The 23,456-nt window shown below is 42.0% G+C and overlaps 1 protein-coding gene across 3 annotated transcripts in view; it reads right to left on the bottom strand.

Annotated features, from left to right (window-relative positions):
- Positions 1-23,456, bottom strand: part of LOC102574909 (uncharacterized) — a 151,483-nt gene that overhangs the window by 90,507 nt on the left and 37,520 nt on the right. The window contains exon 3 of one of the 3 annotated variants that reach the window (XR_009459045.1): positions 5,768-9,080. The exons of the other annotated variants lie outside the window; for them this stretch is intronic. The gene's annotated coding sequence lies outside the window, so the exon portion shown is untranslated. Of the gene's footprint in view, positions 1-5,767; positions 9,081-23,456 lie in introns of those variants that run through there. 3 annotated transcript variants of the gene reach the window in all.

Raw genomic sequence — 23,456 nt, 5'->3', positions numbered from 1 at the left:
ATCTGTGGCAGGACTGGCTCCAAGGACAGATGTGGCACCCCCTAGCAGCTGAACGAATCCTGCCTCCACTCCAGCTCCTCAGGGGAACTTCCTCATCATCCCACCTGTTACACAGGAGCTGTATTTTATATTTGGAGGCAATTCCCCAGATTCCTTGAGTATCCACCAGGGATACTTTGGTTTAGCTTCTCCTGCTTCACCAGACCCCTCACTCTGGTTTGTCACCATGAATCCCAAAGTCTGGTATCCCCACTCTATGCCTCACTGGCACCTACTCCTCTCTAACTGATCAGGTCCTATTGGCCAAATTAGTGCCTTCAGGGATGAACTCACCTGAAGGCTTTAAATTGTGGCGCACTTGGCTCTAACTGCCTTATGAGCTCTATAGCCATGCCTGTGTCTCTCAGCTGTCACTCTAGATTCAGAGCAAATCCCCTGGCCCTGACTTTGCTGCAGCCCCTCCCAAGATCCAGCTTTACTGTGTAGGTCTCAGCCCTCCCACTTTTGGCCTATCTCCAGCTCTCAGCCCTCTGGGTCCCCGACCCCAGGCTGTTATCACAGGGTGCCTATACACCATAATTACAGTGCATTGGAGCATGCTCGATTACTTGAGTCTGTTGGAGCATGTCAATTACTATGATACAGAAACCTTGTGCATATCAGCACCCCCATGCTTAAAAGTGGCAGGGGAGGCAATTTATCTAAAACTCTTTTGATGAACTTTAGATAAAGTACCCCTGCTGCCATTTTTAACCATGGGGACCCCAATATACAAGACACTCCAGGTGCTTTAATTACAGCAACTCCAAGAGCCACTCTAATTAAAGCCCCCCCTGGAACACTCGTAAAAACACCCACAGAGTGCCCCACTGAGTATCCACCATGGCCTCGGTCCTCCCCTGCAGCCACAATCCAGCCCTCTGGTCAAACTTAAATATGAAACACAAACATCAACCCACGAATTTTGAAAGTGACCTCCTGCTCCAACCTCCACCAGTCTCTACTTGCTCCAAACTCCCTCTGGGTTTCAGCTTCTCTTCTTCAGAGAATCAGAGCTTGACTGGCTGCTCTGGCTCAGGACCTTTTATCTCCCTGAGCTCCTCCTGTTTCCAGTCACATGACTCCCTTTAGCTCTCTTACTGAGCCCAGGTGTCCTTTCTTATGTCCAATTAGTTGCTTGTTCATCTCTGCTGCAGCTTGCAGAACCAAGCTGCTTGTTTTGTAGCTGGCCTAAGCTCAGCTGCTCCCATCAGAACGCAGCTCTAGCCTGCTGCTCTCCCCTCTTAATGTTACAAGGGTCTTGGTTCCATGTTATACTGTCTCTCTTTTCCTTCCCTTTGAGGATCCTTTCCTCCACTTCCACCTCTTCTTCATCTGTATTTTTCCTTAGTTCCTCTTCTTGGGGTCTTGTTCTATTTACAAAGGATGTGGGGCACATCTGTAATATGTGCCCCACATTCCTCTTCTTGCTGCACACTTTGGGTTGCCCAAAGTAAATCACATATTTGCAATATACACCTAATGTGATATCAGGGGCAAATGCCAGACCCCTCCTGTGTTCACTGGGTCTGGTTTCAGTAACACCCTCCCTCCTATATGCTCCTGTCCATATGCCAAAAATGTCATGCACTTTGTCCACACAATCCACCCACTCACAATGTATTTCTAACCATGTTTCTACATCTTGCAGCTGAACTAGATCAGAGAACATCCTGATCATGACCACTTGTTCTCTTACCTTTTCCAAACCCACAAGCTTTATCCACTTTAATTCCGGTCTGTTTTGTTCCTCTCAGTACCTTTCACAAACATGTTCCTATGCTCTGGTATTGCTTAAACACAACTCCCACATCCTGTTATTTTGAAGCATTATCCAAGTATTTAGTCCTTAGGCTACACTTTCAGGACACCAAGTAAAATGTCATACCAAAACTCATACCAGGTCATCTGCAGTCTCTCAGTCCCCTCTTCTGCATCCAGGACTGCTTGTACCAGAAATCATCATCTGCTGCTTCCTGCTGTCCACTGTCCTTGTGCTGTGGTCCATCCACCGTAAACTGAAAATCGCTGTCTGTCCATCATGTCCCATCTTTCGTTTGTCATGGTTTGCTCACCTCCTGGAAGGATCCTTCTTCCAATTGCTGTCATCTGTTCATCAGCCACCATTCCTCCTCCTCCTCCATCTACCATTGTTTTGTTCCACTGTAGATACATAATCTGCCATTCACCATCTGGTCTAGGGTTCTCTACTGCCCTATATCATCCTCTATCTGCCTTGGTTACCTTTTTCATCTGTAAAGCCTCTGGATCTGCTCCCCTCACCTAGGGGCATGGAGATCTAGATGATCAGGATGCAGCTGCCTTCTCCTCCATTGCCTCTTGCTATAGCTACTCAGGATCCCTCCCCAGCCTCTCCAGCAAAGATACAAGAGGCCAAGAAGCAATCCAAGAAGATTTATCACAACAGTTCTTCAAGCAGAAGTGTTAGCTGCCTTGCAGTCTGCTGCCACAAGTAGACTTAAAAGAGGAAGCTGCTCTCCTCAGTAGCCAATCAGGAAGTCCTAGCAGTGGCCAGCTGGTCCATCAGCCAAATTAGGTCTGTTAGTGAGAGCTTCTGGCAGGTTTGGCCAGGGGGACAATTAGTCCAGGCTTGGCTGCCTGTTAGGGGCCTTGACACTACCCACCACATGGCTCCATCTCCTAAGTGGCCCATATCCTTCTGACACGCCAAGTATTTTGTTGTCTGTCTGTGGAACATGACACTACTTTTTCCTTGTTTACCTTCAGTAGATAGGGTGAAAATTTCTTTAGATCACCAGAAAGGACAAGTCCAGGCCTGAGGGGCTCCTGGGATGGAGCCAGGACCAAAGAGGGAGCTGGCCTGAGAAGATCTAGATCCAGGATGGAGCCAGGAGTGGAGTGGGAGCTGGGGCCAGGACTGGAGCAGGGGTCAGAGATGGAGCTAAAACTGGTATTAAGAGTGGGGGCCAGAGCCAGGGCTAGGGCTGGAGCTATCCTTCCAGCCCCAAGCAGCTTTCATTCTTGGCTGTACAGGGGCCCATCTTCCACATGAGGTATGGCAGGTATCACCCTTCAGTCTAGTGGTCACCCTCCGTAGCAGTTGTACTCAATCTTCTTGTCTAGTGGACCGGACGGACATTGCCCAGTCCTTCTGTGGGCAAAATCCAGCTGGTAGTACCGAACAGATGCCTGGGGCTAGCATGGCAGGATGCCATCTTGCCCAACCTGGCCCTGCAGCTGGAAGGGGGTTTGTTCTGGCCCCACAGAGGGGAAACAGGGATTGACATGGCTCCAGCCCAGCCCCACAGGGAGGGAGGTGTCTTGACTTGGCCCCAGTGTGGCCCCACAAAGCAGGGAGGGGGCATGGCTTAGCCCCAACTCAGCCCTGCATGGGAGGAGGAGGCTTGACCCCAACCCTGTCCTGTTGGGGGTGGAGATGCAGCCCAGACCCATGGCAGAAAGGGAGCGTGGTCCAGCTCCATCCTGGCTGTGTGGAGGGAAGGCAAAAGTGGCCTGGCTCTAACCCTCTGCGAGCTTGGGAATTAAATAGTAGGGGAGGGTTGCCATATTACCTGCTATTGTTCCCCAATCACCAAATTTCCTGATATGTGGGGAGCCCTGCCAGCCAGATGCCATGTCTGTGTGGGCCTCAGCTGGCCTGCAGGCTGGAGGTTGAGCACCCCTTCTCTACAGCATGGTGGTTATGGAATTCTGCTAATAGAGAGCAATGTGGATTTGAATCCTCTCCTGTTAAAGCATCACTAAACTCTACTCCTCTGATCTGATCACCAAGGTATTGCAGAAAAAGGTAAGCGCTCCTCCACACACACATTTTTGAATGAAAATGTTGCGGTGTTTTTTGCTGAACTCAATTCTTGTCAGTACGTATTATGTGTACTCTGAGCACACCTAAAAGATCAGGGCCATCATGGAATTTAAACCATCTAGTTTCAGGATCATACTGGGGTTAAAGAGTAGCTAAGCACTAGCTTCTCACACCAGGGCAGTTCTGGGCATGCCTAGAGGGCAGAACTACATGTGTCTATGCTTGTTTCAGGTCAAAAAAGGAGGTTCTTACTGGGTTAAGTGCCTCCAGTATCAGGCAGTTGCTGTGCAGGGTTTCTTTGTTTTTGATTTTTCCCATTGCACTGTAGACTTAGATGCCTAAAATCTTCCCTTTGTGCCTTGTAGCTTAAAGTGGAAAGACTGATGCACTGGGGAGTTTTTTTTCTATGTGGCATAACAACATTGCTGACTCCAAACATGTAAAGCGTGCGAATCCACTCTCCCAAAAACTTGTGACTGGTTTTAAAAAAGGCATATTTTTAAATAGTAATTTTGAGGTTCTTTGCTTTTACCTCCTGGTTTTTGAGCTTTTAGGTTGTGCTTTGGTCATATTTTTCACAAGCATAAAAGGCTAGTAACTTACTCTTTTCATATAATATTACAGATCTAAGGAAAACACTAAAATTTGTGAAATGTGAGATAAAATTGTAAGAACTGACAACCCAGCTGGGGCAAAGCTCATAGCAGAGCCTTTGTTGCTTCCTATAGCACAATAGCTCTCCCTTTAGGCATATGAGGACATTGAGGGCATTTCAGGAACAAGACAGGGAGGAGGAGAGAAGGGATAATATAGGTCCAGATAGAATCAGAGAGGTGTGAATGGCTCCTGTCAGTTGTCTCTTCTCCATTTAACTTGAGCTGTGCTGGGTGCAATGGAGGATAAAGCCCTAAGTCTTTAATTCACATGTTGAACTGCATTGCTCCTTCCAGCAAGCTGGCTACAGGTCCTGCCTACTTCACCCTGTAGATCCCAGATTATCCATACATAGTTCTAGGTTTCTGCAGGAATTCTGGCTTCTGCCATCTTTCCCCATCCTTGGGATAGACAACTGTAACCCCAAATGGGAATGGCAACTGAGGGAAACGCATTCATGAATGTCCTGGGCCCCACATACCTAAGGGACTGTTTCCTCCCTTTCATATCATCACAACCCCTAAGGTCAGCTGAGAGCAGCCTCCTGCAAGTTCCATTCTTGCACTAAGTTTGTTCTGAGTAGTCATTGCTTAGCTTTGGAAACCCCTTCCTCCTGGAGCTCACCACCATCTGAGCTTCCACTTCTTCTGGAAGCATTGTAAGACCTTTTAATTTGGGCCGGCTTTTAGCAGGTAGGTTTAAGTTCTGGGGTATTTTTTGGGATGTTGTGGGGAAGGAGGCGGGGTGGGGTCACTTTATTACTTATTATTTTATTTTAATATTGTGTGTAGTTTTATAATTTCTCATACTTTTTATTGTAAGCTGTCTTTCTGGGAGAGGGAAGTCTCTATATCAAAAAAAATAAATATGTGAGAACTCCCTGAGAAGTTAAGAAGAAAATATAAAGACTGCTCAAAAGTTTCTTGACTGCTATTTGTGTACCAAATAAGGCAACTGAACAAAGGTCATCATGTCTCATCCTATTACATCAGCGCCCTTTCAAAATACATTGTGTCCCTTCAAGTTGTGTCACATCAAGAGCTGGTTGAATACTTTGCTGTGACTAATATTCATAGCTAATTTAACTTTCCTCTACTGGTACGTCATCTGTGAACTGCTTCTTACTTCTGAAGACCTATTTGTTCTTTGCTAACTGTTTACTTGATAACACTGGAAGAATAATTTTCTGAAATTGTTTTATTTCATTATTCATATGGGTAGGCTGGTCACATACGTCACATGCTATTGTTTTTCTTTCTGCACATATGCCAATTATTTTTTTCCAACAGAATAAAAAATAGCAAGTGGCAAGAACTCTGGTTTAATTCTAAGTCCCTCTTTTAACAGGAGGATAAAGGTACCTTATCAAATACATATAAAACACAAAAAGCCCCCAGAATTTCCCCAAATATTAGAAAGAATAAGAACCTCTTCACACAAAAGTGAAAATTTTGTATTTAAGAATGGTCACAAACATAGCAAGAACAAGATGACTTCATCACAGTATCTGATGAAGTGAGCTTGGGTTCACAAACACTTTTGCTATTCATCTCTGATGTAGTTAGTCTGTGAGGTATAAATATAGCCTGCTTTCTGCTTAACTTCAGACGAACATGGCTAATTATCCCTCTATGAACAAGAAGAGCCAAACAGTGGTTTACAATCTGAATGCATGCTCATGAGCTCTACTTCGCAAAACTCAAACAGCTACAGGGAAATCCCTTTCCATCTCACAATTTAGGAGTATAACTCACAGTTCACCACAAGAGGACTCTCTCCTCATTTAAATGAAGATGACAACTCTCCAATGAGGAGTACAAAACTGTATTCTTTAGAGACAGCCATCCAAGTTGCTTGCAGGTAACATTTAGGAAAATGCTTAGACTCATGGACAGTCACAATTGGTCAGTGTGGCTTAAAATGGACAGAGATTTCTGAAGAATGTTTGCTTCAGTTAACCCATCTGTAAAATCAACATTTTCAAATTCACTAAAAAAATCCCATTCTTTTCTAATACATGCTATATTTTATAGGTTTGACTTGCACATAGGAGTATTGTACAGCAAGAAGATCATTTCAGGCTATTACTACTACAGTCTCCAAAACCTTTAATTTACCTGTACCCCTTCTGCCTCTTTCCACGCTTCCCACTGATATCCCCCCAAAACTTACACATTACTCCCTTCTATTAATATAACTCAATTTGATATCTCAGGATCAAATTCTAACCTCAATTATGTTTGGACTCATTGTAAGAGAGGGCTGAAGTTAACCTGATATTACACGTGTTCAACCAAGGCAGAGGGGAAGGAGAGGAGGTTGTGTACAGGTTACTAGATTGTGCAATTTAAAAAATAAATGTCAGGCCATGATCTTGCATTGTAGGGCAGAGTTAGGCTAAATACAGACATTCAAAAAGCCCAAGGCGGAAGTGATCTAAATTTTGTGCTTTACTCTAAGCACCCTAAGTTAGGTCGGGAGAGAACAGAACAGACCTTTGTCTGTGCAGGCTGTCTGCATTGGCCAAGGGCAGCACATTGGAGATGCTCCCATGTGCTTCCCAGAAAGCTGCCAGAGAATGCCAAGCACAGCCAAGTAGCCAAACAGCTAGCTAGACCTGATTGGCCAGTGCAGCCCCTCTCCCCAGTCCAGCCCTGTCTAGTTGAGGGGGAAAGTGGGATGCACTCCCCCAACCTGCACCACCCCACCAAGCAGCTCCAGTCTATAGGGGTGCATCCCATTAACTCCATCTCTATTGCATGGAGATGTATCTCCCACCCCAGCCTGTCAGGAGCTGTGATTGCCTTCACTAGCCATGCCTCTCCTGGCTTCCTGGATCCTCTTGCCTTCTGTCCCTCCTCTTCCAGCCATGGGACATGCAGCTACATCCAACAGGGACCCTTCTCCTCCCAGGGGTGCAGAGCAGGAGAGACAGCTGGGCAGAGGTGGAGGCAGCCCCTTGGCAGCTGTGACTTCCTGGCTCCCAGGGCTTGAGCTGACCTCCACTTCCACCCTGCCAGCCTGGGCTTGCCTCGAGTGCCCCCTGCCAGCCCAGGCCTGGCACCTGGGGAAGCCTGAAGATCCCCCTGGCTGCTGCTGAGGGGTGGGGGAGTGGGGGAGAGAGGGGGAAGAAGCACAAGGCAAGAGCAGCCATGGACTAAGCTTCTCCTGTCAGGCTAAATTTACTCCCAGCCTGGGCACATGTGTAAATGTGCACCTGGGTACAGTTTAACGCACCTGAATTTGTGCACAGAAAATTGAGGTGCATTAATTGCACATGGAGACACACTCCAGAATTGACTTAAATGGATGGAATGTTTTTCCACACAAAGAAAATTACAGGATCACAAGCATTTGAGAAATATTGTAATCAGGAATAAATGTGTAAAGTAAAGCTTGGGCCTAAATTAAAGAAACAGACAAACACTTAATAGAGATGCTATTCCTCTCTGTCTCTCACTGAAAACATAGGCTTTTGGCCTCAAGGATGTGGTTAGTGCAATAATAGTATATTATGGATCTACTGGTTAATAAAAATAATGTCTTTAGGGCCTAATTTAACTGAGGTTAGAGACCAAACTCAGTAGGGAGTTTCACTAGAACAGGTATTGTACAATTTGGCCCTTCCTTGAAACAATATCTACTAGAGATATTTGAGCTATAATAGACCATTTAGTGTCTCATGTTCATACGCTGGGTGCAAGATCCTTTTCTACTTTTATGTTTCCGCTTCATAGATCTATTTATGAGTTGAAGAGAGATGATAATTGGTAATACAAAATATAGAAGTCTCTTTAATGCTAGCTATTTAAATAATTAGTCTCAAAATGAGCTCTGGGATATTTTGCCTTTTCTTTCTCTTATGTTCTCATAATAATTGCTGGTCTAGTACACTGTGGCTGCGTCTACATGTGCATTAATGCACTTTTTCTAATGTACATTAAATTTAGTACTTCCAATGTGCCAACCACTGAATGAATGCACATTAGGCTGCCATAATGTACAGTAGTACATTTATACAGTCTTTAAGTGATGCTTAATGTGCAGTAGGCTATTTTACTGTGCATTAGTATAATGTCATGAGGGGGTTTTTTTTACACAAAATAGTCTACTGCACATTAAAGTACATGTGTAGACATGCCCACTATGTGTCCATTTTGTATTGTTTGAGAACATCAGCTTGTATATAGCTTCTTTACAAATGTTTAACTCATTAATCTGAGACATTATTTATAATATTTAACTTCTTTTCTGGTCCTAACATTTTGAACCTGCTTTTTAAATATACAAATCAAACAGCTGATGAAATAACAGTTTTGCTAGATGTAACTAAACTTAATAAAGAGCTGGTAGGCTAAGATACAAAGTCTATTACAATATTAAATTATCTCTAATATTATTAATATTAATAGTATGATTTAGTTTCAAACATGGTGACTTGCATACTTATTTATGGACCTACAAAAGCAACAGGAAAAGCAAATTACTCTTTTCTGTAATCTCTGGATGCTGAATGACAAGCTAAGTCTAAACATGCAATAGGTATAAGGCCCCAGTGATGTCATCTCATTTGAATGGCCTGTAGCAAAAAAAAAAAGAAGAAGAAAAAAAAGAAAGACTGTTTATGCAGATGAACGATTTATGAAATCATATCTTTTCTAAAGTATACAAGAGAGGGCTTTCTAACAGAACAATACAACCAAATTTTAAATCCCCTGGAGAGCTAAGAACAAGAACTATAGGAAAGGGTACATTATTCTGTTCTCTATTCCACTGCATTGAGAGCAGAGGTTACTTTAATTGCAACTTTTTCAGCTGTCTATCAAGTCTGGGGCTAAGTACAGATGTTCAAAAACCCTGAGGCGCAAGCGCTCTAAGTATCACGCTTTATTCAAAGCACTCTAGAGTAGGTCAGGACAGAATAGAACGTGCCGAACTGTTCAGTGAGGACGGGCTTGGAGACTGCCTGCGCTGGTCAAGGTCAGCATCTTGGGGGTGCTCTTGCACACCTGCCAGCAGGCCCCATGGGCTCCCCAGGCACCTCGAGACTCCCTAGAACAGCCAAATAGGCAAGCCAACCCTGACTGGCTGCATGGCATGGGGGAACAGTCTCCTCCCCTCCTGCTCTGTCAGTGATAGGAAGCAGAGAATCAAAGAGAAGAAGCGCTATAAGGGACATCCAGGCTGGGCTGGGGATGCCTGAGAGCTGGGATCCAGGCGGGGAAGTCCATCTGTTCAGTGGTGGCAGGGGTAGGCTGGGTATGTGCATCTGGAGGCTGGAGGTGTCTGTCCCACCTGGATCTGCTGTGGATTGGGGGTGAGGAGAGGAGGGGTGCAGAGCAAGATAATTTGGGGCTGGGCTGGACATGGACATGGGGACACACACATCTCTCTCCCCTCACACTCATACAAACCACCCCCCCACCCCCAGTCTCACTCTCCACAGAGTCAGTGGCAGCAGTGGCATCAGCTCCACTCCCTTGCCCCACATACCATGGCCCTGCTCAGGGCCAGGCTGGAGACACCCCCCTACAAGTCCCACTTCCTGCAGAGAGCCAGTGGCAGTGGCAACGGTGGCATAAACTGTGCATCCACCCCATTCCCCTGGCTAGCTGTGAAGCTCTGGCTCACATCTGGACAAAGGGAGGATGTGGAGCTGGGATCAGAAGCTGTCACTCACTTGGGTCAATGATGGTTCAGGGGGATGGGTCTGGTCTGCTGCTTGGGCAGAGCAGATGAGCTCTGCACAAGGCTAGAGCACAGTCCTATACAAAGCCACCTGGGATGCTGGCAGAATGCGACCTACTTTAATGCATGATGGGCAGTGGTACAGACAGTCAAAAAAAGTGCTCTAACCTAAAGTGCTTTAGTTTAAACTGCATCCATTGAGGATTAACTTAAGGTATGATCCACCATTTTTAATGTGCTTTATGAGGTATAAACATCTGTTTGGTTACAGCTTTAGAGCACTTTCTGTGGCTTAACATGTAATAAGTGTAACTTCTGTATAGGCCCATAGGGTGTTTATACACATTCTCTGGCAGGTGAGAGGGGGGGCGCTTTAAATACAGCAGCTCTGGGAGCCACTGTAATTGAAGTGCCTGGAGCGTCATGTGTACCAGCATCCACATGCTGAAAAATAGTGGCAGGAACACTTTGACTAAGATTTGTCAAATGAGCTTTAGTTAAAGCGCCCCAGCTGCCATTTTTCAACACGGGGACACTGATACACGTGATGCTAGAGTCTGCTGGAGTGCGGTAATTACCACGTTCCAGCAGACTAGATTAATCAAGTCTGCTCCAACACGCTGTAATTACAGAATGTCAGAGCAACCACGATGTACGTGTATAGGCACCCATAGATATCAAAGAGCTAGACTAACTTGGACCATGTGTCATGTAGGGGAATAAGGAATGTAAAGGAACCGAGACGCTATTCATGGTATCTAGGCCCTGTTAATTTACTTCTCTTCTGAACAGTGTGAGATGAGACGAGATGAGAAGGAGCAGGAAATGGGCAGAATACCTTGACTTCAAATGTCTACTGGCTGGCTAGAGAGCTGAGTTGAGGTGGAAGGGTGCTATATTTGGCTGCAGACATAGGCCAGTAAGAGAGGCACGTTTGAATCAGTTCCTGCCAGGGTGTCTTTTGGGTTACTGCAATTTGCATGCCCCTACTCAAAGCTATGCTTGAAGTCAGTAACTGGATGCAAAAGCTCCTGACCCTTTCACTATAACTCCAAGAATCCCTGTGTAAAAAACAGAGTGATATAAGCCTTTTACAAATGTATATTTGCAATAGCAATTTTGAATTAATTACATTTAAGAATACCTCAAAATTACAAACGCTAAATTAATGCAGTATTCATTAGAACCGCTGCCATTAATATAAAGTGAATAAGAATGACAAGACATGTAACATTAGCAACATACATTTGAACCCTGGATATATATTTAAATGCAATGCCTTAAAGCCTTTGAATGTGGTGTCTGCAAGATGTGGCTACTGTTTTGTGTTGTTTTTTTCATGGAGAAAACAGAAATAGTTAGCTCAGCAAGTACAGAGGCGGGAGTGCAATCACAGCAGCATGAGGAATTGTCAAGTGCTTAACCACCACCTCAAAATCACATGCAGATGCAAAATAAATACCAGGAGATTTTAACTCACAAAGATAAATGCACCTTCCAGTATTAAAATAATGGTTAAGTTTCAAAATCAAAATGGGAATGTAAATCCCTCCAAAAGACAATTCAGGTATAGACTACGCAGGAGGAGATTGGGTTGGGTTTGGATTTTTTTTCACCCCATTAATTTATTATGGTAATTTATTTTACCCTTAAAGCAGCATAGGCCTTTGCCTTCACAAAACAGGGCAACACTATGGGATGGCAAATTAAGTTCTTGCCTAGTTAGTACAGTAATTAGCGATGGCATGGTTTCTCACTGAATATTTCAAACATGAAGGTATGGTCCTCTAGCCTCCAGCAAAAAAAAAATTACTCTTAAGTTACTCTTAAATATGGTCTCTTGCCCACTCTCACAACCTATGACAAGTATGAAACAGGGCTACCTATTAAACTGGAAAGGAACTGAGTGAATGAGAGAGAAAGAAAGGAAAAATAGCCAGTGTTGACACCTCTGTCATTCCAGCTGAGACATACACAGATTAAGCACATGAACTTGAATCAGCAAGTCAGGGAATTGTTTTGGGGAAAAGGAGAAGATAAATCCACATCCTCTGTAAAAACTACTTTTCATAACAGCCAAGGTTTTCTACTGTTCAATCAGACCCATTGTATTTATTTCAATGGCAAATGTATTTGCAAAAAAGAAGGAAATTATTACCACACACAAGCAACATTCACTATTAGCAATGCATTGAAAAGTAATGGCAATACTTTATTTTCAAGGTCTTTTGAAACCCACAATAAAAAGGAATAATGAACAATCTTACATGACTTAATCTTAAACATGGTAACTTGTCCACTTTCACTAGCTGTGATGAATCTGAAACAGGGCTAGCTGTTAAACTGGGAAACTCTGCATCCAACAGGACTCCTATTTTCTGTCCTTGAAACTGTAAGTTCTCCAATGTAGAAATCCTCTCATTATGTATGCATTGTGCAGCACCAATCAGATGGTTGCTACAGGAGTTTAGCTGATCCTAGTAGCCTTTAAAATATGTGAGACACAGTAGAGTCATGGATGGCATGTTTGGTTTAATTTTCAATTAATTTATTTCTGGACTAACATTAACCAAATGTGATTTTCCCCCATTGGCTCCTGGGCAGTAGATTGCAGTGGCCACAAATGGTTGATTAGTTATTGCTTCAGCAGTATGTTTGATTATGTTAGTTAACACATAATATGGACCAGTGGACCTACAAGCTGCATTACAGACCTTGGATGACTGTAACTACCTGTGGATACCTCATGTGGTTCTTTAATGTACACTATTCTTGTTGTAACTCCTTGCTATATAAAATATTTGAAAATATATGCTGATAAGTTTCTCTTTGATGACCCAGTAAATCTGTGTCACGTTTCTCTCAGGGTTATGTTGATTACGGTAGAATCCAAACTATTGTCAGAGACCCTAGCAGGAAGCCCACCCCTGCCTTCCTTCAGTGGCCTAACTATTAGGTAAGACTGCCTACAACCTGGCCGCTTATGATCATTCATGTCTAGATGGTTCATGAATTGCTCAGTTGGTAGCAGGTTGCCAAGCAAAGGGTGTGCCCGCTAGGTGCTTCCTGCTGCTCTTATTTCAAAGGGTTCTACCTTTGCACTCCTCTGGAGTACTGCAGAGATCCCATGCAGCTGACTGAAAAGTAGAGCCCTTTGAAGGAAAAGTTGCAGCAACTGGATGAAGTTCCTTCACTGTCCCATGTAGGTGTTTGCTGGGTCTAAGCATGCTCCTGGCTAGTTGGGAAACCTTTATTTTACAGGTATTAAGGACCCTAACCCTATGCCTTATCTGGGTTTTACTGCACTTGTTTCACAGTAGTACCAAAAAGTCCCAGTTAGATTGGGCCCCATTGTGTGAGACATTATAAAGGTAAGGGAACTTGTTTCTGCTCTTAAAATAAATCTAAGTCTGCCAGCTTGAAAAAAATAAAAGGGGTGGAAAACAGGAAAGGATTAGAGAAGTGAAGTAACTAATATAGAATCATAGAAAATTAGGGTTGGAAGGGACCTCAGGACGTCATCTAGTCCAACCCCCTGCTCAAAGCAGGACCATCCTCAATTACATCATTCCAGTCAGGGCTTTGTGCAGCTGGGTCTTAAAAATTGCCAAGGATGGAGATTCCACTACCTCTCTAAAACCAATTCCAGTACTTCACCACCCTCCTAGGCAGAAAGTTTTTCCTAATATCCAACTTAAACCTCCCTTGCTGCAGCTTGAGACCATTGCTCTTTGTTCTGTCATCTGCTATCAATGAGAACAGGCTAGCTCCATCTTCTTTGGAACCCCACTTCAGGTAGTTAAATAGCACTAGCACTGAGTGCTATCAAATCCCCACTCAGTCTTCTCTTCTGCAGACTAAATAAGCCCATTTCCCTCAGCCTCTCCTCATAAGTCATGGGCCTCAACCCTCTAACCATTTTTGTTGCCCTCCACTGGACTGTCTCTAATTTGTCCACATCCTTTCTGTAGTGGGGGGCCCAAAACTGGACACAGTACTCCAGATGTGGCCTCACCAGTGCTGAACCAAGGGGAAGAATTACTTCCCTCAATCTGCTGGCAATGCTTCTACCAATGCAGCCCAGTATGCCATTAGCCTTCTTGGCAACAAGGGCACACTGCTGGCTCATATTCAGCGTATTGTCTTCTATAACACCCAGGTCCTTTTCTGCAGAACTGCTCCTTAGCCAGTCAGTCCCCAGCCAGTACCGATGCATGGGATTGTTCCATCCTAAGTGCAGGACTTTGCACTTGTCCTTGTTGAACTTCATAAGATTCCTTTTGGCTCAATTCTCCAAATTGTTTAAATTACTCTGAATCCTAGCCCTACCCTCCAGCATATTTGCTATTCCCCGCAGCCTGGTGTCATCTGTGAACTTTCTGAGAGTACAATACGGGACCCCCCTGCAGCTCAGTGACAGAGAGAGGGACAGAACCCAGATCTTTTGACTCCTACTGGCAGAAGACCTAAGAGGTAATAGCAAGAATTAAAAAACCAAGATGGAGGAGCCCTGACAGTAGTAATTATAACACATTTTACTTATTCTTTTTGGCAAGGTAAATGCTAGCCACAAGGGGAAACTCTCCTTTTTGAGGGGACCGTGAGGGCAGGGGAACCAAAAAAACCATAAAAATCAAGATAAAAAAAAAATAGCACTCTCCAAGGAGCACTATTCTAATTGGAGTTCTAATACAGTTCAAGATCTTGGGTCTTATCCTGGAGGTGCTCCATGGTTTAGATATAGTATTTCTAAATCTCAACATTAAAGGCTATGGTTGACAGCTATGCTCTGCTCTCCTGCCATGCTGGTATTCTCTAAAATAAGGGGAAAAAAAATTGTCTTTGAAGACAGTCCAAGAGCGTGGGCTGAGAAGTAAAAATAATCACAGACCACATCATATTCTACTCAGAGTGAATTCCTTTATCAGTGGTTTCTCTAACATAGATTCAGAGCAGCATCTGTATTTATTTTATATAATAACCCCCCAACTAACATCCTCTCAAAACACACCCAAAACAAAGAGCAAACCAAGACTCTCTCAGGCTAAGTATAGACAATCAAAAAGCATGAGGGTGAATTGACTCAATCTTTGCAGGTTAGTCTAAACTGCATAGATTGAACTGATAAGTGAACAGACATTCTGGAAATGCAGCTACATGCCTGCAGTGGCTCAGGCCAGAAGCTGGGGAGCACTAGAGCATTCCTCCCTGCTCAGGTGGAGCATACGGTTTGGGCCAAGGCTAACCTGCCCCTGCTGCAAGAGGCAGATTGTGGGAAAGGTGCAAAGCATCCTAGGATGCTGGGGGACTGTGAGTTAACTTGAATGTGGAGGGGATCTGGGACAGAAGTTCAATAAATTGATTTAACTTAAATCAGGTAAGTCTAATACTATATTCATCCAGACCATTTTGAAAGCAGTTTACAAGCACTGATCTTCTGTTTTGTTACAGAATTGAACCAATTTCTGATCACTTATACCGGTTTACGTGTAATTTCTGTTCCTAGCCTCAAACAAAACTAGATACTTTGCTGCACTGTGTTTTCTCCCTTTGGGGAGAAAGTGAAAGAACAAACAGACAATAGACCTTAGTCTTCTTTCTTCATGCAGTACAGGAAGGTGCTCAGATGAGATAAGTATAAGACTGTATGTGAACAGAATAGACATATGTAATTTAACATCAAAGAACACTGCATATATAAGTTATGTACAAACTGTTTACATCATGCTAAAGAATCTTCTATGCCATATCAGGTCATATAAGTTGTCCTGTCCCTCTCTCGACAATGCAGTAGAGAGACGTATGCAGCAAATTCTTTTTCAGACAATGTATACTCTGTCTTGCATGTCCTAAGGCACTCAAGGGATTAAACAATAGGAAACATAGGCAGAATTAGCATTTTAATGGAGAACAATACAAGTTTGAAAATTCCCATAATTTGGCCTTAGAGCACCATCTAAAAGACTGCATGCTCAAAGGGAGAGAGAGCGATAGACCTGTAACCAAACTTATGAGAGCTTCAGTTTGTGTTTTAATAGGTGGATTAAATTAAGTCAATGTAGCTGACCTTGCTTGAGAGACATTTTCTGATGCAAAACACTGACATATCAGTCCTTCCTTCTCACATTCTATGAATAGATGTCATTACTCATTATCACATTTATCACTTCACAAGTATAAAACAATGAGGTGTTGGTGAAAGAAAGGATTAAAATAGGCTTTAAAGCCCTTAAAAAAAAAGTACAGGGTTTAGGTTATAATGTCACAGCTTGTTCTAAAAAGGGAAAGAGAAGCCAAGGGCCTAATACTTCTCAGAAGCTGTCCTATTGGAATCGACAGTTCTCCCTATTTTACTTTCTTCTAAACTAGCATAAGACACAGATCCAAGTTGAAAGAGGTGTTGGGGTTGATTCTGAACCACTGACTTCAAGGGAATTTGTTATTGACTTAAGTGTGGCAGGATCAAGCCCAAATTGCACATTTTTACTTGTTTGTGGAGCTGAATCAATACTTTTTTTAAAACTGAGGAAGTGCATGATGAGCAATTTGACAATTTTTAAATCTATTTGTGGCAAGCCATCAGTAGGAAGCTAGAGTGAAAAGAAAGTGGCACAAAGCCTGGGATGTGGAAATGGGTGAACATCTGACATGCAGAATTAATGAGACTGAATTTAACTCACTATGGTCACCACTCATTAGCATGAGAAAGAGTAGGTATAGCTCAATTGCTGTCTTGGTGGAGAGGGCATGTTGAGATGAACTGCACTGTAGGTGTAGTGATGCTTGCCTTGTGTCAGGAGCTGGTAGAATACATTTACAAAATGTTTAATCATTTTCTTTATTAATAGAAAAGAAAACTGGCACTTCAGAAATACTGATTTCTGCTATTTGCAAATGAGTTTTTTTAATACATTACATCAGTTAATAGAACTCTGTGTCATTTAGCCAATTTCAAATTCAAATGAATAAGATTGCCAATTATTTGTACATTTTTGAAAGAAAGGTATTCAGAACTAATTGTATGCTTCACTTGGATACCCAGTTTCTAATTCTTTGTGTTTGCAGTAGCAGGCTTTATACAAATGACAGTGCCAAGGCTTTTCTTAAAATGGATTTTCTCAACTGATAAATTTTTGACTCAATAAAAACCCTTAAAAATTAAATAGGCTGATTACCTTTCTAAGCTCCTCATTTACGGCATCACAATCAGAGTTTTGTGGAACTTCAGCAATTTTACTATCCTTTCTCAATCTGTTTTCTGTGTGGGTAGATGAAAGCTAACAGATTTCAATGTCTATAGTACCAAGCAATGAAAATATGGGACAACTATGCTACAAACAGTACCAAGGACCATGATCCTACTCCCATCAAAGTCAATAGCAAAACTTCTGTTGCATTGTTATGACTGAAGCAAAAGGCCATAACATTGCATTCCCTCTTACACTCCTGTTTATAGCCCTCTTAAGGACATGCTCTGCTTTAACTAACAATTGGGCTGCCTAGTGATTAAATGGTCTGCTGAATCAGGGCCGATGGTGGAGGGTTAAATGCTCTAGTAATGTGGGTTTAAAGGACATATGGCTATACATATGATGCAAAATGCTTTCTGAAAGAAATGGGTATTGCACACACTCAATCAATGTATCACATTAACCTCTGTATATTTTTACAACATAAGAGGTCAAATACATATGCTGCTGCATAGGCAAAATGGAGAGATATGTTGCCTTATCTTGAAGACAATTTGATTTCCATATACTGATCGTAGATTTAAAAGGCCAGAAGGGACCATTAGGATCGTCTAGTCTGACCTCCTGCATAAAACAGGCCAAAAAAGCTCACCCAATAATTTCTGTATCAAGCTCAAAACTCCTGTTTGTGCTAAAGCATATCCTTTAGAAATATACTGATCATATGGATCATTAGTCCTATGACAGCAAAGAGACCCTAGGATAAACTGGATAATCTTGCCTCTGAATGCAACAGATTTTTTCTTTAAAGCTAAGCTAAATTGTGTGTGGATTTTTTTTTTCAGTGCTCATGGATAGCTCCAAGTTAGTCCCTGGAAACTAAGTTCTGCTTTTATTCTGAGAACAGGTATAGCACAGAGAACAACAGCAAGTTCCTCCAACATTCACCTACTCCTGGGCCTATGCCAGTCAAAGATGGCAATTTTGTTGCACTTTCTTGTATGGACAGTTGTCAGCTCTGAACTGGATGGAGACAAGTTAATTCATTTCATATGACCTCTGAGCAACCATCAGCTAATAATAAATTTCAGCCACTGTTCAGCTGGACTGCATTCATAATGACTCCTGTTAAGTAACTTAAGGTACTCATACTCTTCCTGGAGCTTCATAACCAGTATTTGCTAACAACTCATTTTTTCCTCATAAATTATTTTTTTAAAATTGCCATTTTGGGTATTTGTTAATATAGAGTTATAAGATGTAACTTAAATGTTATAATGTACTTTCTCAGATGCCTACAGACATTCAGGGCCCCACTCTAACTCATGGCGCTTTACATAAAGCATCATGACTTAGAGCCCTACCCACCTCCCCCCAACCCAACAGATGTTTGCCTGTTGGGTTGGAGGTGTAGGGCAAAATTGAGTCTGCCTGCATCAACCCTGGCTAGCAGGTTGGGGCACTCCAGCAGCCTTTGCTCCTCTGCTGAACTGCTCCTCTCCCTAGCCCTTCTCCCCGATCCAGCTCTGGGGCTGTCAGTAGGGAAGGGACGGGGAAGGGAGCAGCACAGAGCTGCTGCTGCCTCTGTCAAGAGACCTGGCTAGAAGTGGTGGGGATAGGTGGGGTGGAATGGAGCCCCCTCATCTCATGGGCCTGGCCAGGCTCCTTGCAGGTAGCTGAGGAGGGATCTGTAAGGTGAGGGGGCTCTGTTCCACACCCCAAGTCTGGACCCCCCATGCTTCTCCCTTCTTTCTTCCTCCCCTGCTGAAAGCACCAGGGGTAGGCCTGGGCTGGTGTTTGCTGGTGCAAGCACCAGCCCTGTCCTCTGTGTGAAAAATTAACCCTCAAGGGAACACAGGTTCCCTAAGGTAAGGCACTCCACTTTAGATTACCTTAAAATCAAATACCTGCTTTGACTAGAGTTCATTTTTATATGATTGGCCATTTAAAAAGTGCTCTGTAGCCATGCATGTGTTATGTTACAGCTGTAGAGCACTTCCAGGGGCCTGATCACATGAAAAATTTAACTTGAGTAAGTGCTCCTTGTTTTCTTACAATAGAACTAGCAAGACTCAATTTCTATGGCAGAGAACTTAAAATCTAAATTGCACTGTGTGCGCCATGATATAGATCTTGCAATATATTAAAAGATATAACTCTAAAGTTAACTCTTGTCACTACTCTTCTGTACTTTCCTTACATTTTCTGTAAAATAATCTTTAGTTTTCCAAATGCTAATCTATGGAACTGCAACGTATAAAATAAATGGGATCTTTTAAAAATAGAACAGCAATATAATGAATTAAAATGACAGTAAAAGGAAAAAAAAATCTTACTGTTGTGCCAGAAATCAGTTCAATGTGCTGGCTTAGTATTTTTTAAATGAAATTGAATTTGATGAAGTTAAATGCTGTTCTTGCACTGAAAAATATGTTTGGTAAATATTTACACGATCAGCACTTTAAGACACAGCACGCGCTCTAATTTTGAATATTTTATTGTTTTCAGGCAGATAAAGCAAAACTATAAAATGAAAGTGACATAAAAATAGAACATGTAAGGCCACCCTGACTCAGATGGTTAGCTAGTTTGCAGGGGCCTAAGGACCCTTCCTGTGAAGAGGAGTGTTTTGGGAGAAATGATGGAGCTGGATATCTTTGATATAATCTTATTTAGTTATCCTGAGCGCACAGTCTCATTTCCTTGAATACAGGAAGAATCAAACAGCAGGAGCTAGTTTCTTTGTTTGAAGTTCCAATGGTCTTATCAGTTAGCACTCAGACCAAGAAGCTCTCTCTCTAAGCTTTTCTGAGTAATATATTCCCCAATACTTTTGATTTTCTGCTACTCCTCTATCTCTCCCATAGAGACACAAACCATCACTGATACATTACCCAAGAAAATCCCTCCGTCCTCACACACCTTTCTTTTAAGACATGTGCTTGTGTTTTAATGTCTTTATGTTATCTTCTTAGTTCTACTTAAAATAAAGGGTGGCGGTTACTACCTTAGTTTTTAATGATGCTTAATCTAACCAATAACATTTGTTTGCAGCTTTATATTGCACTCATGGAAAGGAACTTAAACAAGGCAAAAAACTGTAAAAACAAGGAAAGAAGGCATAGAATAAATACCATGCAGAATCTAGAGACTGACGTTACACAGCAGTCATTATCTGCAACTGTCTCTTACCGTAATTCTTTATTAACAGAATATATTCTATATTAACAGTCATCTCACAGCTCCCTATACATGTCTCTATTTCTCAGACCTCTGTCAGTTGAGTAACTTCAGGAACAAAACACAAAAGGTCATCAAATGCTGATTCTTAAAATACTGGGACTCATCTGACAATCCCTTGACAATGACTACAATTAAGGGCCACAGGGCTTAGTCCTATATGCCTATTGCCCGTGTTGCTTTAAGGCTTTTTTTTGGTTTCACTGCCAGCATCCTTTCCAGTGTTTATTTTCTTTGCTATCAACCATCGTCCCCACATGCAGATACTATACTTAGGTCATGATCTTTCAGTAGTTCTCTACAAGCAGAAAACTGGAGGATTACAGGGATACATCATTCAAAAGGGCATTCATGGGTGAACATCTGCTGGCCCTTGATGTCAGTGGACCCCTTGGAGGTTTCAATGTTGATCCACTTACAAGTATAGTATAAATTGCAAGCTGTGTTTCTGGGGGATTTTTATTTTCAATTCTGATAATTCAGATTCTGTGCATATTAGAGGTTAGTCTACATATCACATTAATGTGAGCACACTTATACTGTATAAAACATTTAATTAGCCATAGCTGCCATCAGCACACATCACAGGGAATAAGCACATAAACCTACTCAAAAGTAAAGAAGTGTGCAAGAAGTGTCCATATTTAGTGTCTAAGTCACTTAGGAGCACAACTCCCATCAAAAGTTGAAGGTCTTATCTTTACTAAGAAAAAGGGTGAATTCCATATTCATGCTAGCTAAAATGCAGTAAGTAACAAGAAAAAATCCTAACAAGGACAAGACATTTTGTAATTTTAACATGACCTGACAAGTAAACTACAATCTCCCCCATGGTCGCTACTTTAGCCTGCTAACATTTTTTTGTTAAATTCCTAATTTTCCCATCTTCACTACTAATTGGTCCCGAACCGCAAATTAGCTAACATACACTAAGAAATTATTTTTTGCCTAGTAAAGACTACCCATAGGGATACGTGCTTGTAAGTGACTTACGACATGTCAAGAATGAGGGGTGAGATATCCCATATTGCATAAATGTAACTAGCTTGGGTACCAGTAACAGACTAGGATGGTCATGGTAACATGGAGTGCAGTGTCTTGTTCCTCTGCCCACCTTGTGTGATATAGATCTGAAGTGTGTTAAGTGAGAGGGAGGACTTTTTTGGAAATCTAATTATTAGGTGCTCCTTAGGAAAATGAAACACAAAATGTGGAAAGATGTATAATGCTCCACATTGAGTTAGAGGAAAGTGAAAAAGACCTAACACAAAGGTATAGAACAAAAAGAGGAAGCTAGTTTTGCTAAATACATGTATTTCAGCAGTTGGGAATACTTATCCTGTATTAGGATATGAAAGCATTGCTCTTAAGTTTGCTGTTTATTTGTTATGTCATGCAAAGCACTCACTGCAACTTCTATAGGCAGCTTTTATTATTAAAATCTGTATTAACTGAAGGAAATAGGTGTGCACAGCAAAATGTACTAAAAAATACTTGTGTTACTTGCCTGTTGCTTTTTGCAAGATCTTTACTGATATTTCATGCAATTTACCATAATGTTGAGCAAATTTGAGGGGAAACATCTCTGAAAAAACTTCATTTATTGTGACATTTTTTCTTACTGATGTAATATAACTTAATTTACTTTTTTGTAATTAGAATATTGGTTGAAGAAAGAAAGCACCAGGGGTCAGAGTTGATATGTGAAATGTCAATTATCCCTTGGATCATCCCTTTATATGTGGCAGCAAGAAGGGAAAAGAACGGTGGTTACAAATTTATTTTAATGTAAGCAAATGATTGATTATAGGAAAAACAGATTGTTTCACCCTTTTTCAACAATTGGATTTTCCCGTTAAATTCCAAATTGCAGAAGTGCAATAAAACACCCTCATGAAAGCAGTCATTTCTCTAAGTCTTCAGATTTTCCCCTACCTCAACACACACACAGAGCAGGAACAAAATGATGCATAAAAGCAGCAAAACTGATTACCATCAGCAGAGTTTCCTTTTTAATGTATTAGACCTTTAATCTTTTCTTAAGTGTTAGCCATTAAAATTATTAAACTACTTCCCCTCCTTCTGCCAATGTATATTTTTGAATGAATTGACTAAGGTATTTAAAAAATATTACTGCATCATTTCCACAGGCTACCCAGTCTGTCTTTTTAGAGTAAATCTTGCATTGTTTAATGAAGTCCTCACACCACTTTCTGCACTGCTCATAGCTCTTTGTCAATTGCAGCAACTGCTTCTATTCTCGGTTATTAATGGGAGTCCAGGGATTACAAATGTACCTCCCAACAGTGCTAGAAGTGCATAGTGAAAGAGAGATCCTACCCACCTCTGTCATCTTTAGGGAATGGATATCTAGTCTCAGGGATTCTGTTTTCACCTTTCACTTCCCTTTCAAGCCCATGAATTGAGAGAAAATTGGCTTTAAGAATGTCCTGAACCATTTATAACCATTTACACACTTCTAAAAGGATTACAGTGCTGCAGGCTCCGTAGGGGAGATAGCTGGTAGCGGCAGGCCAGAGAAGTTCTTTGTCACATAGGGAACAACTCAAAAGTGACTAGAAATTTTGGGTGTACAGCTTGATAGGTCTTAAGAGAGATGTGTTGTTCCAAAATTTCCAGATTCCCACCCTCTAAATGCAAGACCTCTTTAAGTCATATTAAGTTAGTCACTGAAGAAACCCCTATCATTACTCACTTTGAAACCACTGGCCAATGTGTAGCTTTTTATTCCTTCTTTCACAATATAACTGTTAACACTTGAAGGCCAACAGAAGGTTGGGACATTATTGTGATAGGTGCTATGCAGGTAAGCAGCA

Source organism: Alligator mississippiensis, chromosome 1, assembly GCF_030867095.1.
Source record: "Alligator mississippiensis isolate rAllMis1 chromosome 1, rAllMis1, whole genome shotgun sequence".
Lineage (NCBI taxonomy): Eukaryota > Metazoa > Chordata > Crocodylia > Alligatoridae > Alligator > Alligator mississippiensis.
This window is presented reverse-complemented; position numbering and strand designations above follow the sequence as displayed.